This window comes from Meles meles, chromosome 1 (assembly GCF_922984935.1).
Source record: "Meles meles chromosome 1, mMelMel3.1 paternal haplotype, whole genome shotgun sequence".
NCBI classification, from domain to species: Eukaryota; Metazoa; Chordata; class Mammalia; order Carnivora; family Mustelidae; genus Meles; species Meles meles.
In genome coordinates this window covers 101,263,372-101,280,253 of record NC_060066.1, presented here as the reverse complement: position 1 = coordinate 101,280,253, position 16,882 = coordinate 101,263,372, and the positions used below count along the sequence as shown (strand labels likewise).

Here is a 16,882-nt window from a genome sequence, read left to right as displayed (position 1 = left end):
CTCCTCAGTGAAAGAGTCTTTTGTTGAGGAGATGGCACTAGTGGGAATGACTGCTGTAATGCAGTTTTGACAGATTCTAAAGCCTTTTGTTGTAGAGTCTCTAGTCAAGGAGGACTTATTTACAAGTAAAAACATATCAGGACTTAAATAAAATTTGGAAGTGAGGGACAGGTTGTTTTCAGAAGCTGACACTGTGGAAAAGTTGTTGGATTGTTTTAATGTTGTGGGCATTGACAGGATCAACAGCTGTTTCTCAATGTTGGCAAGTATGGCACAGTACTTGATTTACTAAATAATGCTTACAGATTTAACGAAGTTCATAAAGTCAGTAACTTCAATGATAATGTGTATTGGGATTTCAATGGGGGCCACAGCATTATTACAGTAGTCTATTATGAGGCGCCACTTCTTCTTTCTAAATTTAAGAACAGGCCAAATTGGACTGAGTGAAGAAGCAAAAAAAGTCTTGAATGGTTGGTTTTAATGTTTGAAATCTGTTTTAATTTACACTGGGTCATAACATATTAACTGGGGGGAGATCTATGAGGTCTTATTTTATCAAGACAACTTGAAAATTCCAAAGACCAATTTAATTTTAACTTATTACTCATTGGGTAATAGTAATACCCACTCTGAGGTATTTTAGTGTAATGCATTCTACAGTAGTGCAGACTTCAAGCAAGACAATAGTTCTGATGGTCAAATAGAGGCACACCTATTTGTACTCTATTTTATATTTTGTAAGTCTTTTAAGATTATAAGAATTACCTTGCTTAATATTTAGAATCCCCAAGTATATCTTTAATTTGAACCTCAGACCATGAAGATTAAAACCATGAAGATTTGCCAGTGGGTAAATTTTGACATATTAAGGTTAATTCAGATCCAAAGTTGTTGAGTGCTTGCTTTGACAGAATATATACTAAAACTGGATAGATACGGAGATTAGTATGGCCCCTGTGCAAGGATGAATACAAATTTATCAAACATTCCATATTTAAAAAGAAAACACACACACACACATTTGTTGAGACACAAACATCAATCAGTAGCCTTTTATCTTTTGTTATATAAAATAATTTAATAAATTTTGGACTGGGTCAAATTGTGGACCTCTGTTTCAGTTTTCTGTACCCAGGTTTCTATTCTGTACCCAGGTTTATTCCTCTTTTCTATTTTTAAATTGCTGTTAATGGATATACTTCAGACAAATTCCTCTGTCCCTTGCTCATATACATAAGCTTGTTCCTCCAGAGAACCTCAAATTAACATCTCCAGGGTTTATAGCCTCCCCCAATGGTTCCTTCATTGAATTGAAGCTGGGCTTATGTTGGATTTGACTCAACCACTTCACTGTGCCACAGGGGTAACTTGAGTGCTTTCCTCTATAATCTTGAGGATCAAGATCTTTGTTGTAACAGAAACATAAATAGCAGCAGCAGAAGTGTATTTATGAGTCCTACTGAGCCCTGTGCTCTTAGATGAATAGACTTCAGCATTCCAGATAATGACTGCATCTTTTTTCCTTTTTCTCTATTTTTAAAAATTCATTAGTAACTGCTTTTTCATGAGTGACCAACTGATATGCCCATATCTTGCATAGGGTACAATCCTTCATATGGAACAGAGGTCAAAACTTGTCTGAGACACACAATGAATTGGTAATAGGTGAGACTCTCTCTCCTAATCCTATTGTCAACCAGTTTTATTTTAAATACACGCATATTCCCAGGTTGAGATACTTAACCCAGGGCCACTAAGGAGGGCCCCAAGCATGAATGATTCTCCTTCCAAAACCAAATACTGAAAATTCTGACTTAGGTCAGATAAATATATAATAAACTTTCTATAGAACTCAACAAAAGTAGCTGAGTACAGTAAAACTCAAGCCCAAGTTTGCCAGAAAGAAGTGGAGCCATGCCACACACCATGCTTAGTGGCTTCTAATCAGTTAGTGGAAAGATTTATTACTTACATATGGGGCTATTTGGGGATAGCCTCATTTCAAAATTTGCTTGAGAGAGGATTTCAAAATTTGCTTGAGAGAGAAAGGAAAGGAGGCTGACTCAGAATTTTTGTTGTGGCTAGGAAGTGTGTCAGGGTGCGTGTGGGTGGAGTGGGGGTTCCTACACATGGTCAGGAGCTTGTATGGTTTAATCTCCCAAGGTGACAAATGAGAAACTATCCAGGCTTTCTTATCAGGTTGCCCAGAAGGAAAGGGGGAATTGCTTAAACTCGATAGATCAAGCAGGCAAAAAATATCACTAAGGTATAGTTGATTTTTTTTTAAGTTACAGTTGATCTTAAGAATATTATCAATCAAATTGATTTAATTTACATGGATAGATACATCCCCTGATAGAATACACATTCTTTTCATGCTCAGATGTAACATTCACATTCTTGGCTCCCAAAAATCCCTAAAAATACAAAAACTGGAAATCATGAAAAGGTTGGACTCCACATAGTAATGCAATTAAATAAACTAGAAATCAGAGACAGAAAGATAGCTGTAAATATAATTCTAAATGATATATGTATCAAAGAGAAATTTGAGGAAAAATTTTAAAATATACTCAAATGAAAATTAAAAAACCACTTATCAAAATTTGTGGGATGCAGCAAAAACAGTACTTAGAGAGAAATTTATACCACCAAAAGGATGTATAAGAAAAAAGAAAGATCTAAAATCAGTAACTTAGGCTTCTACATTAGGAAACTAGAGAAAGAAGAAGAATTTAAGTATAAAATAGCATAAAGAAAAAAAATAATAATAAAAGATCCCTAAAACAAATACATTGAAAACAAGGAAAAACAAGGAAACAAAAGCATCAAAACTAAAGGCTCCTTCTTTGGAAAGATCAATAAAATTGATGAAAGCACTTAGGCTGACTAATGAGGAAAAAGAAAGACATATACCAATGTTAGAAAGAAGAGTCATCACTATGGCCTCATAGACAATAAAAGAAAAATAATAATATGAATATCCACCACCACAAATTTGATAACTTAGATGAACTTTATTAATCCCTATAAGACACAACTATGAAAATTACACAGAGATCAATAATTCGAATAAGACTGTATATCAATTACAGTAATTAGATCAATATTAATGATCTCTCCCAAAGAAAGCAACACGCCTTAAATTTCACTGGTGAATTTTAGCAAGTATTTAAAGAAGAAATAATGCCAGATTTTTTGTGATCCTTCATGGGGGGGGACCAAATGCAGAGAATCACTTTCTAATGTATTTTATGAGGCATGCATTGCTCTATTACCAAAGCCGTATAAAGCCATTACACTAAGAAAAATAACAATATCTGTTATGAATACAGGTACAAAAATCCCCCACAAAATATTATCAAGCTGAATTCAACAATATGTAAAAAAGACTTATACAATGTATACAGTGTCAACAAAGAATAAATATGTGGGATTTATTTAAGATATTTAAGGATGGCTCAACATTCAAAAATTAACCAATAGGATCAACTATGTCAAAACTAAAAGAAGAAAACTATTGGATCATACTGATTGGTAAAGAAGAGGAGAAAAAGAAAAGAAAAACCCCAAATTCAGGATCTAGACAACTGCAGGGCAACATGAGATATTCTGCAGACATGTTCCTGGTGAGACTGTTGAGAAGTATTTTAGAAAACAACCACTTAGAATCTGTATAAATAGTTCTAAGATCATACAGCAAATGAAGAGACATTTATTTAAGAAAATTTCCTAAAGCTTAGTAGAAGAAGGAGGAGTCTATGGCATCTAAATCATGATATTATCTCTGCCAACTTCCTGTCCAACATGACAGAAACTCCAGTGCAGATGAATATAGCTGAGAACACATGGCTCCTTCCTCCCTAATCTCTAGGTCAGAAGACTAAAATATCTTCTCAGGATGCACAGGACAACAGCAATTCTCATTCTGTCCCAGTAATTTGTTGCAGAGGCTAAATTCCTGGTGAGTGGACCTGAGAGGTAATGATTCCCTTTCCTGCCCACCTCCCACTCACTGGATGCAGGCTCTGCTTTGGGTGTAGCATGTTTAGAAAGGCCCCAATAACCCTAGCACAAGTTAATTTGTAAAACAGAGGATCCACACTGGGGGAGGCAAGAGCAGAGTTTTCAGGACCCCAAGCACACACTCTGCTGAGTATGTAGCTCAACAGCATGGATTTCAGTCAGCGAGAAGTGTCCCACTATCCACACTGCCAGTTCAAGAGCCATGGCTCAAAGATTTTGCTCATGGGGAGGCAGGCCAGAGATTTTTTCCAAAAGAACCAATTTCACTTGCAACAGAATATTTGTAAGTTCACGTTTAAGATGATATCAGAAATTATTAGAGATTGTAGTGAAAAACAATTTGGGAAGAAACTAGTAGATTTTTAGAGAAGGTAACCCAAAAATGAGCTAGTTTACCACAGAGAAACAGAGAAAAAGAAGCTGAAGGACAGCCCTCCAGAGGTCAGAACAGGTCTTAAACAGGGGCTTCAAAAAGTGAGTCCTGGAGACTACATCAGGTAACAGGAGATCAGGTCGATAGCTTATCTAAACATTGCAAACACCTACAAATCCAACGGGAGATCGAAGAGAAGAAGAACAGCAACTCTAGAAACAGAAAATCAACCACTTTCTGAAAGGTAGGACTGGCGGGGAAGTGAATCTAAAACGACGGGAAGATAGACCACGGGGGGAGGGGCCGGCTCCCGGCAAGCAGCGGAGGAACGGAGCACAAAATCAGGACTTTTAAAAGTCTGTTCCACTGAGGGACATTGCTCCAGAGGCTAAACCGGGGTGAAGCCCACGCGGGGTCAGCGTGGCCCCAGGTCCCGCAGGGTAACAGAAGGATCGGGGGTGTCGGAGTGTCGCAGAGTTTGCAGGTATTAGAACAGAGAAGCCGGCTACAGAGACAGAGCCGAGGACTGAACTCTCAGCTCGGGGTTACCTTGAACTGGTCGCGGGCTGGGTGAGCTCAGAGCGTGGCTAAAGGCTGGGGATACGGGAGTGATTGGGTGCTGTCCTCTGGGGGCGCACTGAGGAGTGGGGCCCCAGGCTCTCGGGTCCTCCGGGCCGGAGACTAGGAGGCCGCCATTTTCATTCCCGTCCTCCAGAACTCTACGGAAAGTGTTCAGGGAACAGAAGCTCCCAAAAGCAAACCCGAGCCGATTACTTAGTCCGGCCGCCGGTAAGGGCGGTGCAATCCCGCCTCGGGCAAAGACACTTGAGAGTCACTACAACAGGGCCCTCCCCCAGAAGATCAACAAAATATCCAGCCAGGACGAGGTTCATCTATCAAGGAAAGCAGGTTCAATTCCTAAGACAGCAGAGCAATTCCAGAGGAGGAGAAAGCAAAGCACGGAACTCATGGCTTTCTCCCCATGATTCTTTAGTCTTGCGGCTACTTCAATTTTTTTTCTGTTTTCAATTTTTTTTCTTTTTCTCTTTTCTTCTTCTGCTAAATTTTTTAAAACTTTTACCCTTTTCTTTTTTAACGTTTTTTTGACTAGTTTATCTAAATATATATATTTTTTCTTTCTTTTTTATATTTTTTCTTTATTTGTTTTATTTTTTAAATTTTTTTCTTTTTTTGTGTGAACCTACACCAAAAGAAATACAGACAATTATAAGAACATACTATGAGCAACTCTACGCCAACAAATTTGACAATCTGGAAGAAATGGATGCATTTATATGCCCTAGAGACATATAAACTACCACAACTGAACAAGGAAGAAATAGAAAACCTGAACAGGCCCATAACCAGTAAGGAGATTGAAACAGTCAACAAAAATCCCCAAACAAACAAAAGCCCAGGGCCAGATGGCTTCCCAGGGGAATTCTACCAAACATTTAAAGAAGAACTAATTCCTATTCTCCTGAAACTGTTCCAAAACATAGAAATGGAAGGAAAACTTCCAAACTCATTCTATGAGGCCAGCATCACCTTGATCCCAAAACCAGACAAGGATCCCACCAAAAAAGAGAACTACAGACCAATATCCTTGATGAACACAGATGAAAAAATTCTCGCCAAAATACTAGCCAATAGGATTCAACAGTACATTAAAAGGATTATTCACCACAATCAAGTGGGATTTATTCCAGGGCTGCAGGGTTGGTTCAACATCCGCAAATCAATCAATGTGAGACAACACATTAACAAAAGAAAGAACAAGAACCATATGATACTCTCAATAGATGCTGAAAAAGCATTTGACAAAGTACAGCATCCCTTTCTAATCAAAGCTCTTCAAAGTGTAGGGATAGAGGGCACATACCTCAATATTATCAAAGCCATCTATGAAAAACCCACCGCAAATATCATTCTCAATGGAGAAAAACTGAAAGCTTTTCCACTAAGACCAGGAATACTTAGCGGAAAAGATAATGGATAATGGATATCCATTATCACCACTGCTGTTCAACATAGTACTAGAAGTCCTAGCCTCAGCAATCAGACAACAAAAAGAAATTAAAGGCATCCAAATTGGCAAAGAAGAAGTTAAACTATCACTCTTCGCAGATGACATGATACTATATTTGGAAAACCCAAAAGACTCCACTCCAAAACTGCTAGAACTTGTCCAGGAATTCAGTAAAGTGTCAGGATATAAAATCAATGCACAGAAATCAGTTGCATTTCTGTACACCAACAACAAGACAGAAGAAAGAGAAATTAAGGAGTCAATCCCATTTACAATTGCACCCAAAGCTATAAGATACCTAGGAATAAACCTAACCAAAGAGGCCAAGAATCTGTACACAGAAAATTATAAAGTACTCATGAAAGAAATTGAGGAAGACACAAAGAAATGGAAAAATGTGCCATGCTCCTGGATTGGAAGAATAAATATTGTGAAAGTGTCTATGCTACCTAAAGCAATCTACACATTTAATGCAATCCCTATCAAAATACCATCCATTTTTTTCAAAGAAATGGAACAAATAATCCTCAAATTTATATGGAACCAGAAAAGACCTCGAATAGCCAAAGGAATATTGAAAAAGAAAACCAAAGTTGGTGGCATCACAATTCCGGACTTCAAGCTCTATTACAAAGCTGTCATCATCAAGACAGCATGGTACTGGCACAAAAACAGACACATAGATCAGTGGAACAGAATAGAAAGTGCAGAAAGAGAGCCTCAACCCTATGGTCAACTAATCTTCGACAAAGCAGGAAAGATTGTCCAATGGAAAAAAGACAGCCTCTTCAATAAATGGTGCTGGGAAAATTGGACAGCCACATCCAGAAAAATGAAATTGGACCACTTTCTTACACCAGTCAGAATGGCTAAAATTAACAAGTCAGGAAATGACAGATGCTGGCGAGGATGCGGAGAAAGGGGAACCCTCCTACACTGTTGGTGGGAATGCAAGCTGGTGCAACCACTCTGGAAAACAGCATGGAGGTTCCTCAAAATGTTGAAAATAGAACTACCCTATGACCCAGCAATTGCACTACTGGGTATTTACCCTAAAGATACAAACGCAGTGATCCGAAGGGGCACGTGCACCCGAATGTTTATAGCAGCAATGTCTACAATAGCCAAACTATGGAAAGAACCTAGATGTCCATCAACAGATGAATGGATAAAGAGGAGGTGGTATATATACACAATGGAATACTATGCAGCCATCAAAAGAAATGAAATCTTGCCATTTGCGACGATGTGGATGGAACTAGAGGGTATCATGCTTAGTGAAATAAGTCAATCGGAGAAAGACAACTATCATATGATCTCCCTGATATGAAGACATGGAGAAGCAACATGGGGGGTTAGGGGGATAGGAGAAGAATAAAGAAACAAGATGTGATTGGGAGGGAGACAAACCATAAATGACTCTTAATCTCACAATACAAACTGGGGGTTGCTGGGGGGTGGTGGGATTGGGAGAGGGGGAGGGGGAGGGGGTTATGGACATTGGGGAGGGTATGTGCTATCGTGAGTGCTGTGAAGTGTGTAAACCTGGCGATTCACAGACCTGTACCCCTGGGGATAAAATTACATTATATGTCTATAAAAAAAAAATTGGAAGGGGAGGTGAATCATAAGAGACTATGGACTCTGAAAAACAACTGAGGGTTTTGAAGGGTCAGGGGTTGAGTTTGGGGGAACAGGTGGTGGGTAATAGGGAGGGCACATTTTGCATGGAGCACTGGGTGTTGTGCAAAAACAATGAATACTGTTACACTGAAAAAATAAATAAATTAAAAAAAACAATAAAAAAAATAAAAAGTGAGTCCTAATTTAGTTTGTTCATTTTGTGGGACAAAATATCCCAGGACATTATTGAAAACAATAAAGCAATAATCCTGAAAAATGAATGGAGCTTAACAGTTGGGTGTGTTGAAAAAATAGAGAGGAAACCCCACAAATACCACAGTCATCTCAAGCGAATGGTGTGCATTCCCAAGACTGCACCTTCCAAGTAGCAACATCAGAGGTTCCACAGAGAAGGGAAGAATCAGACTTCATATATTTATGTATTTTTAATATTAAATGTGCTTTTTAATTGTTTTTAAGATATTTCTTTATTTGAGAGAGAGAGAGAAACATGTGAAACAGAGAGAGAGAGCAGGAGCAGGGGGGAGGGGAAGGGGAAAGTTAAGGGAGATATAGACTCCCCACTGAGCAGGGAGACTGACATGGGGCTCTATCACAGGACCCTGGGATTATTACCTGAGTAGAAGGCAGATGCTTAACTGACTGAGCCACCAAGTTCCCTTGAATCAGACTTTATTAAGGCAAACAATCAAGTGACTGAACAAGTAAATAAACAATCACAAGCCTTTCATGGGAGGAGTGGAAAACAATACTCAGAGTTGATACAATATATTATCTAAAAAAGTCCAATCCCTTACATAATATAATGAGACATGCATAAAAATGGGGCAGTGTAATACATACATGAGGGGACTATAAGAAGACAATAGGAATGGCCCATGAGATCTACTGATGGTAGATGTAAAAGACAAACACTTTAAAGTAGCCATTATAAATATCTTCAAAGAACTAAAAGAAAACATGCCTAAAAAAGGAAAGGGACGTGTGATGATAATGGCTCTGCAAATAGAGAATATCAATAGAAAAATAGAAATATATACACATACATATCTCCAAATGGAAAATCTACAATAACTGAGATTTAAATTCACTAAGGGACTCAACAGATTAAAGCTAGCAAAAGTAAACATTAGCAAACTTGAAGATAGACCAACAGAGATTATGAAATCTGAATAGTGATTTAAAAAGAATAATAAAAAAAAGCAATCTCAGCAAAAAGTGAGGCCCCATGAATCATATCAACATAGCAACATACATAAGGGAAAGTGCCAGAAAAGAGGCAAGAAAAAGGAGCTGAAGAAACACACAAAGAGATAATGGTTAAAAAGTTCCCAGATTTGAAGAAAAACTTTAATCGACACAGTGAAGAAGCTTGAAACACTCCATTTAAGAGAAACACAACAAGATCCAAAAATATAGGTTTTCACATATATTTTCTTCATTGCATGTACGAAAAGAAAAAAAATAAAAAAAAATAAAAATGGACAGATGATTTGAATAAACATTTCTCTAAAGACATGCACATGGTCAATAAGCACACGAAAAGATGTACAACATTATTGGTAAGAGAAATACAAATTGATATCACAATGAGATGCCTTTTCAAACCCAGTAGGGTAGATGTAACCAAAAAAATTAGACAACTGTTGATGAAAATGTGGTGAAATTGGAACCCTCATAAACTGCTGGTGGTAATGTAAAAGAGTACAGTCAGTTAAGAGAACAGATTATAAGTTTTCCAGAAAATTAAAAATAATTATAATTTCCTCTGGAAATTTGACTCTGGGGATACACCCAAGAAAAATAAAAATATATATCCCACGAAAACTTGCACACAAATGTTCATCACAGCATTATAATGGCTAATATGTTGAAAATAACTTGAAATGTCCATGAATTGATGAATCAATAAACAAAATGTGGTGTATCAATGCAATGGAACAGTGTTTGGTCCCCAAAATGAATAAATTATGTATATATGATGCTACATGTATGAACTTTAAAACATAATGTTAAGTGAACAATCAAGTCACAAAATAGCACATATTATATGAGTCCATGTGTATAAAATGTTGATATTTGGTAAATATATGGAAAAAGAAAATAAATTGCTGGTTTCTTAGAGCTGAGGCAAAAGGAGCATGAAAGGTAATTACTAAATGGTGTAGGTTTTCTTGAAGAGATGATGGAAAGATCCTAAAATTGACATGATGGTAGCTGCAAATTCTGTGAAAATACTAAAAGCTATTGAATTGTACACTTCAAATGGGTGAATATAGATTAGATTTTTCTCAACTTGGAAAAATCCTAGAGCTAACATTTCATCTAATGGTTTGAAACTGGGAACAAGATTGGGAGCAAGAATATATTCTCTTATTCAACATTGTGCCAAAAGCCTTCACTAGAAAAGTAAATCAATTGTATTCAAATTGAAAAGGAAGATATAAATCAGTCCTTAAAAGCTGACAACATTTTGTCTATATAGAAAATCTCAAAGCATTAACAAAAAACTATTGGAACTAATAGGCAAATATAGCAAGATAACAGGATGAAAGTTTTATATAAAAACTTAATTGCTTTCCTGTATTCTAGGAATAAATAATTGGATTTTGAAGTTTAAAAACATACCACTTACAATAAAACACTAACAAAACTTATGTTTAAATCTAACAAAATGTGTACATGATTTACATGTAGAAAAGTATAAAACTCTGAGGAAAGAAATTGAAAATGATCTAAACAAATAGAGTGTTCATGGATTGGATGACTCAAAATTGTTAAATGTCAAATTTTCTTAAGCGCTTGATCTATACACTTGATGCAATACCAAAGTCTCTACAAGACAAGTTTTAGATATGAATAAACTGATTCCAGAATTATAGAAAGGTAAAAACATAATAGACAATACAAAACTAAAGAAAAACAAAGTTCAAGGACTAATACAACTTGATTTCCACACTTATCAGTAACCTATAGCTATCAAGACAGTTATCAAGACAGGGTGAGAATAGGCACAAATCAAAGAGAAAAGACAACCATAATTAAACCCACACAAATAAATTCAGCTGATCTTAGAGGAAGAAACAAAGGGCATTCAATGGATATCTATATCCCCCTCCAAAATGAACTGAGACACAGAGCTTACATTCTTCAGAAAAGTTAACTCGAAATGGACCAGAGACCTTAATGCAAAATATAAAATACAAAACTTCCAGAAGACAACAGAAGAGAAAATTTGTGAGGTTTGGGGTTTTATAATGAGTTTTTAGATAAAACACTAATTGTATGTTCCATGATAGATGAAAAGAAATAAAAAGGAAAACACACACACACAAACACAAACACACATATATAAATTTATTTATTTATTTTTTAAAAGATTTTATTTATTTGATGGACAGAGATCACAAGCAGGCAGAGAGGCAGGCAGAGAGAGAGGTGGAAGCAGGCTCCCCACTGAGCAGAGATCCCAATGTGGGACTTGATCCCAGGATTCTGGGATCAGGACCTGAGCCAAAGGCAGAGGCTTTAACCCACTGAGCCACCCAGGCACCCCAAGTTTATTTTTTATAAAGCACTTTTAGGTTTACAACAAAACTGACCAGAAGATACAGAGATTTCCCATATGCCCACTGCTTGCCATCATCAAAATGCATATGATAAAGTTCTAGAACCTAGGTGAGGTTCAGTGGACTGAGGTCTGGTGGGCTGAGGTCCGGAGCTGATGACCAAGAAAGAATTCTTGAGACATCTTTGGTGCAAAATGGTGGTTTATTAAAGCATGGGGACAGGACCCATGGGCAGGAAGAGCTGCTGCCCTGGGGTTGTGAGGGATGGCAACTTATGCACCCTGCAGTTGGGGGAAGGTGAGGGAAAGGAAGGTTTCAATGGAGAAAGGTGAGGGGAAGGGAGGTTTCAACCGAGCTTTCATATGCTAAAGAGGGCCTACAAGGTGTCTGGAGTATCCTGGAGGTCTTGGGGGATACTGGGAGGTCTTCAGGCTTGATCAATGTTGTCTTTTGGCAAGCCATTAACATCAAGATAGATGGGAGATTCCTGTTGGAATGTCACATTTCTGCTATCAAGTGTCTTTGTTAGAGAGATTTAGGTTCAGAAGAGATTTAACTGTATTTACATTTCCTTCTACCTCAGCCTCCTTCAGTTTTGTGTATGGAGGGGAGGGCGACCTTAGGGCTTGAGGAACTGAGTTATTTGCCTCTGGAAATTATCAATAGCACAAGGTAACTTCTTTGTTGGTAGATCTCTAGGATATTTGTAAACCAAGGGGAACTATTTGTTTCTCGTTTATGGTGGTCAGGGGTGCCTGAGGAATGCTACACATATTACCAAGGGGAGCAGATGGAGAGGGGGTGCAAGATGCCAGCATTTGCTTTGTCCTCAGCCAGCCTCCTAGCCCCCCCTCATAATCAACAGCCCCCACCAGGATGGTACATTTGCTAAAACTGATAAGCCTACATTGACACATCATAATCACCAAAAATCCTCAGTCTGTCTTTGTGTTCACTCTTAGGGGTGTACATTCTATTGGTTTAGACAAAAGTATAATAACATATATCATTATAACATGATATAGACTATTTTCACTGCCCTAAAAATCTCCTAAAAAAACCAGTTTTAAGACCTCCAATTCTGCCTATTTATCTCCATTACTCCATTTAATTCAAATACATGACAGAATAAGTAAACGGGCAAAAGGAGATAAATCTGTGCAGAAGAATTCCAAATAATTTTAGATACTTCAAGACCATGGAGTCCTTCCTTGATCCATCTTATTCCTTAAGTGTAGGCTGCACATAGTGACTTCCTTCCAAAGAGCATAGTAGAAAGCATATAAAATGCTAATTTTACCAAGGAGAAATTAGACAAATGTTTCTTCAGCCAGGGGATCATGGTCACCACCAGAAGGGATAACTCCTGATGATAGGATGCACCCTTGACACAATGTAAAGATAGTGGTACTTAACTTCTATAGTTCTTTCTCCCCAAACATATAACTCCAGTGTATCTAATTGTGAAAAAAATTAGACAAATCCTCAATAAAAGACATTATATTATTATATTATAAATAAGAATGTATAAAATGCACAAAAATGAATAATAAAATACCTTTGCTTTTTTTTGAGTAATGAATTTCATACATTTACTCGATTAAAAAGAGACCTATATTGTCATGGTCATCCAGAGTTTGAAATATGTTAATTTTATGGAGTTTGAATTTGAATCATTCTTCATTCACCTTAAGATGACATATAGTTCTAAAAATCAACTCTACATTAAAAAATTATTTTCACACAAAAGTCATCTTTTTGGGCTCACTGATCAAGGTTGTTGATTTTTGTTCTTTTGTTTCTTTTTAAACAAGAGAAAAGAGGCAGCTTTACTGGCATAAAGCTGGAGTGAGCTGGGGGTGGGAGGTTGGAAGGGCAGGGAGAAACATTGCTGGAGGCATTGATGTGGAGTCACACTTCCAAATCAGACTGAAAACTCAGCTTATCTATGACCCCTGTCTTGCACAGTGTGATGGCTAGACTGTATGTGGCTCCCAGTGGCCAGTTTGGCAGAACATGTGCCAATTTGTTGGGGCAGACAACCTAAGAGTTGAGCTTTGGACAGCAATAAGGCCCAGACCCATTTACCTTGGTGCTCTGATAGTCACACTGGCACCTAAAGCTCCAGCTTATGTCAGCACAGAACTAGCTGAAAGAACCACCTGTCACAGGCATCTGCACTGAGCAGCAGGTACACATAGACTGGGTGCCCTGACACATTATACAAACCTAGATGGTGAAGTAGTACAAGCTGTGTGTATGGTTCAGCACCAGGCAGCACCAGGATAGCAAGATGCACATGAGCCACAGGCCCACACCCAGGCCCAGAGGAAGACCCATCTCCAGCTTTTGCACCTGCAGGTCATTTATAGTAAGGCACACTGATCTTGAAGTAAATTGTGCCCACTGGAGATGTACAGAACACAACCTCAAAAATGGAAATGAGGTGGCCTTTAGCTGAGAAAAATTGACTATTTTCAAAATAATGACTCTCCTCTCCACATTTAAAATCATTCAAAAGAATATAAGATGATAGATAAATAGAAAGAATGTGACTTGAAGAATGCATTTTAATATAATAACATGCCTCTAGAGAACTGAGGTTTCCTGAATAATTGAATGAAGAGCATAATGAACCCTCTTCTTGGCAAAACAACCATTTAATTAGTGAAAATTATAAAGAAAAATAATTAGTCTTTGGAAATTATCCTATTTATTCAATTAAAAACTAATAAGTATCTATGAGAACTGAGACTGTCTCTGGAATTTGAGTCATACACACTCCCTTAACTCCAAGTTCTATGTTATGGAAACTCTATGGCCCAAGATGCCTGGTCTCCCTCACCTCTAGGATGCTTGGGTCACCAGCATTTCTTTCTTTCTTTTTTTTTTTTTTTTTTTTTTTTTGGACAGGGAGAGAATGAGAGCACAAGTAGGCAAAGAGGCAGGCAGAGAGAGAGGGGGAAGCAGGCTCCTTGCTGAGCAGAGAGCCCGATGCGGGGCTCGATCCCACGACCCTGAGATCATGACCTGAGCGGAAGGCAGAGGCTTAACCCACTGAGCCACCCAGGTGCCCCTCACCAGCATTTCTTATTCCTTTTGGCCCTGTTTGCAAAAGCTTTACTCTGGTTGGGTATTTACTCCATGCCCATCCCAGCCCTGCTTGTAGGATGGGAGCTCCACCCGAGGTGTGCTTGCTTGTAGTAAGCTCTAGCCCAGTGTCCTCAATCTTCCTTACCCCAACTCATTTGAAGTATCACTGCTGCAAGGGCTTATGCACAACCTCTGACCAAGCACTGGATCAACAATAAGCTCTCCAGACTCAGCTATTTAACTTCCAGGTATCTACCAAAGCAGAAATGAAAGCAGAAGTCTTTGTAAAAACTCTCATAAAATATTCCTAGTCACATTACTTCTAATAGTTAAAAAATGGAAACAATCAAAATGTCTATCAATTGATGATGGATAAACAAAATATGGCATATCTATACAATAGAATGTTATTTGAAAATAAAAATAAGTGATGTACTGAAACATGCTGCAACATGAGTGTAACTCTAAAATCATCCTAAGTGAAAGAAGCTAGTTAAAAAATAACACAAAGTATATGATTCTGATAAGGGAACAGAAAGCTGGCTGAGGACAAAGCAAAAGCTGACACCCTGCAACCATCTCCCATCCCCCCTCCTGGATGGGACATATGTGACATTCTTTAGGAATCTCCCACCTATCTTAATGTTAATACCTTGCTAGAGGGAAAAATGAACTTGACAATGGCAAGACCTCAAGGCCTCAGGTATCTTGTGGGTCCTTTTTAGCATATGAAAGTTCTATTGAAACCTCCCCTTTCCTTACTTCCCCCACCCCCATGGTACATAACCTGACAGCCCTCACAACCCTGGGCAGCAGCTCTTTCTGCCCACCTGTCCTGTCCCCAGGCTTTAATAAACCACCATTTGCACCAAAGATGTCTCAAGAATTCTTTCTTGTTCATTGGCTCTGGTCTTCACCCCACTGAATCTCACCTATATTCTAAAACTTCATCAACTCCATTCATATAAAATATCCACAGTAAGCAAATCTTTACAGACACAGAGTAGATTACTGGATGCCTAGGCCTGCTACCTAGAGGTTAATTCGTCAATTAACAAAAATGTGTCAAATTTTCCTACATCCAAACATGACTGTGTAAGAGGTTGAGGCTTTATTTCACCATGTTTTCATTTTCCCCTCTTCTGTATTTTCTTTTGCAATAATAAAAGTTCAAACCTGGGTTTTGCATTTTATCTTCATAATCCCTAAATCCCCATGCAATATCATGCTTTATCTATTGTAGTGTTGACTCTTAAATAAGCTCTTCTTTTAAGGTGTTTATTTAAATCCAGTTACAGTAAACTTTAATAGATGCTCCATTTTTTTTTCCATTCATTTAAAATGGTATTGTATTGAATACAACTAAATGACCTAAATAAATGTCAGGGCCCAGAAATCTTATTAAATAGAGATTTTCCTTCTAATCTTTAGAAAATATGATATCCAGACATTCTATAAAATTGTTCTTATTCCTTTTAAATTCATGCTCACTTCTGATAAATCTAGACATCAAAACCCTTTAGATATGCTAATGATTCCCATCTCATACAAAATTGCTTTCTTCCTGCTAACTATTTGCACATTTCTTGCAATGGGGATCCTATAACCTAGGAAGATTTTGTTAGACTCCAATTTCATTGGTTTACCTTACAAAAATAAGTTTGGTTTTCAAAATATAAAATACTATAATGCCCAATACATTCCTCAATAACAATGATCTCTAAGAATGTCATCAAATCTACATTTTTTTAACCTAAGTATATTTTAAAACTTAATTGCTGCATTTTACTCCATATCTTTGAAAATCCCCATTTGTAGATATATCACATATTATACACCTAGTTCTCTATTGATAACACATATTGATTTGAATGTTCTACACTGAATGATGTCATGAAAAATATTTTGGAGTTAATTGTACTAAATATATTGTTTGTAATTGTTTTTAGGGAAAAAATTAAAAAAAAAAGCAAGGAAGAGGTTTTTTGCACTGAGCAAATGTCTAGTCAGGTGAAGTAAAGACAGCCTTATACATGAGGTCTTCTAGGGAACTGTCTGACAGTCCAAATGATTACAGTCATTTGAGAGTGAGGCTTTGAAGGAGCACCAACTACATCCTGTTCTTCGGGGTAGCTACCAGGTAGC

The 16,882-nt window shown here is 37.6% G+C and overlaps 1 non-coding gene across 1 annotated transcript; it reads left to right on the top strand.

Moving 5' to 3' along the window:
* The first annotated feature begins 898 nt into the window (after positions 1–898).
* LOC123928460 lies at positions 899–1,001 on the top strand. The gene has a single exon (XR_006815709.1). It is a non-coding gene; the product is annotated as a U6 spliceosomal RNA (small nuclear RNA).
* Positions 1,002–16,882: the final 15,881 nt, after the last annotated feature.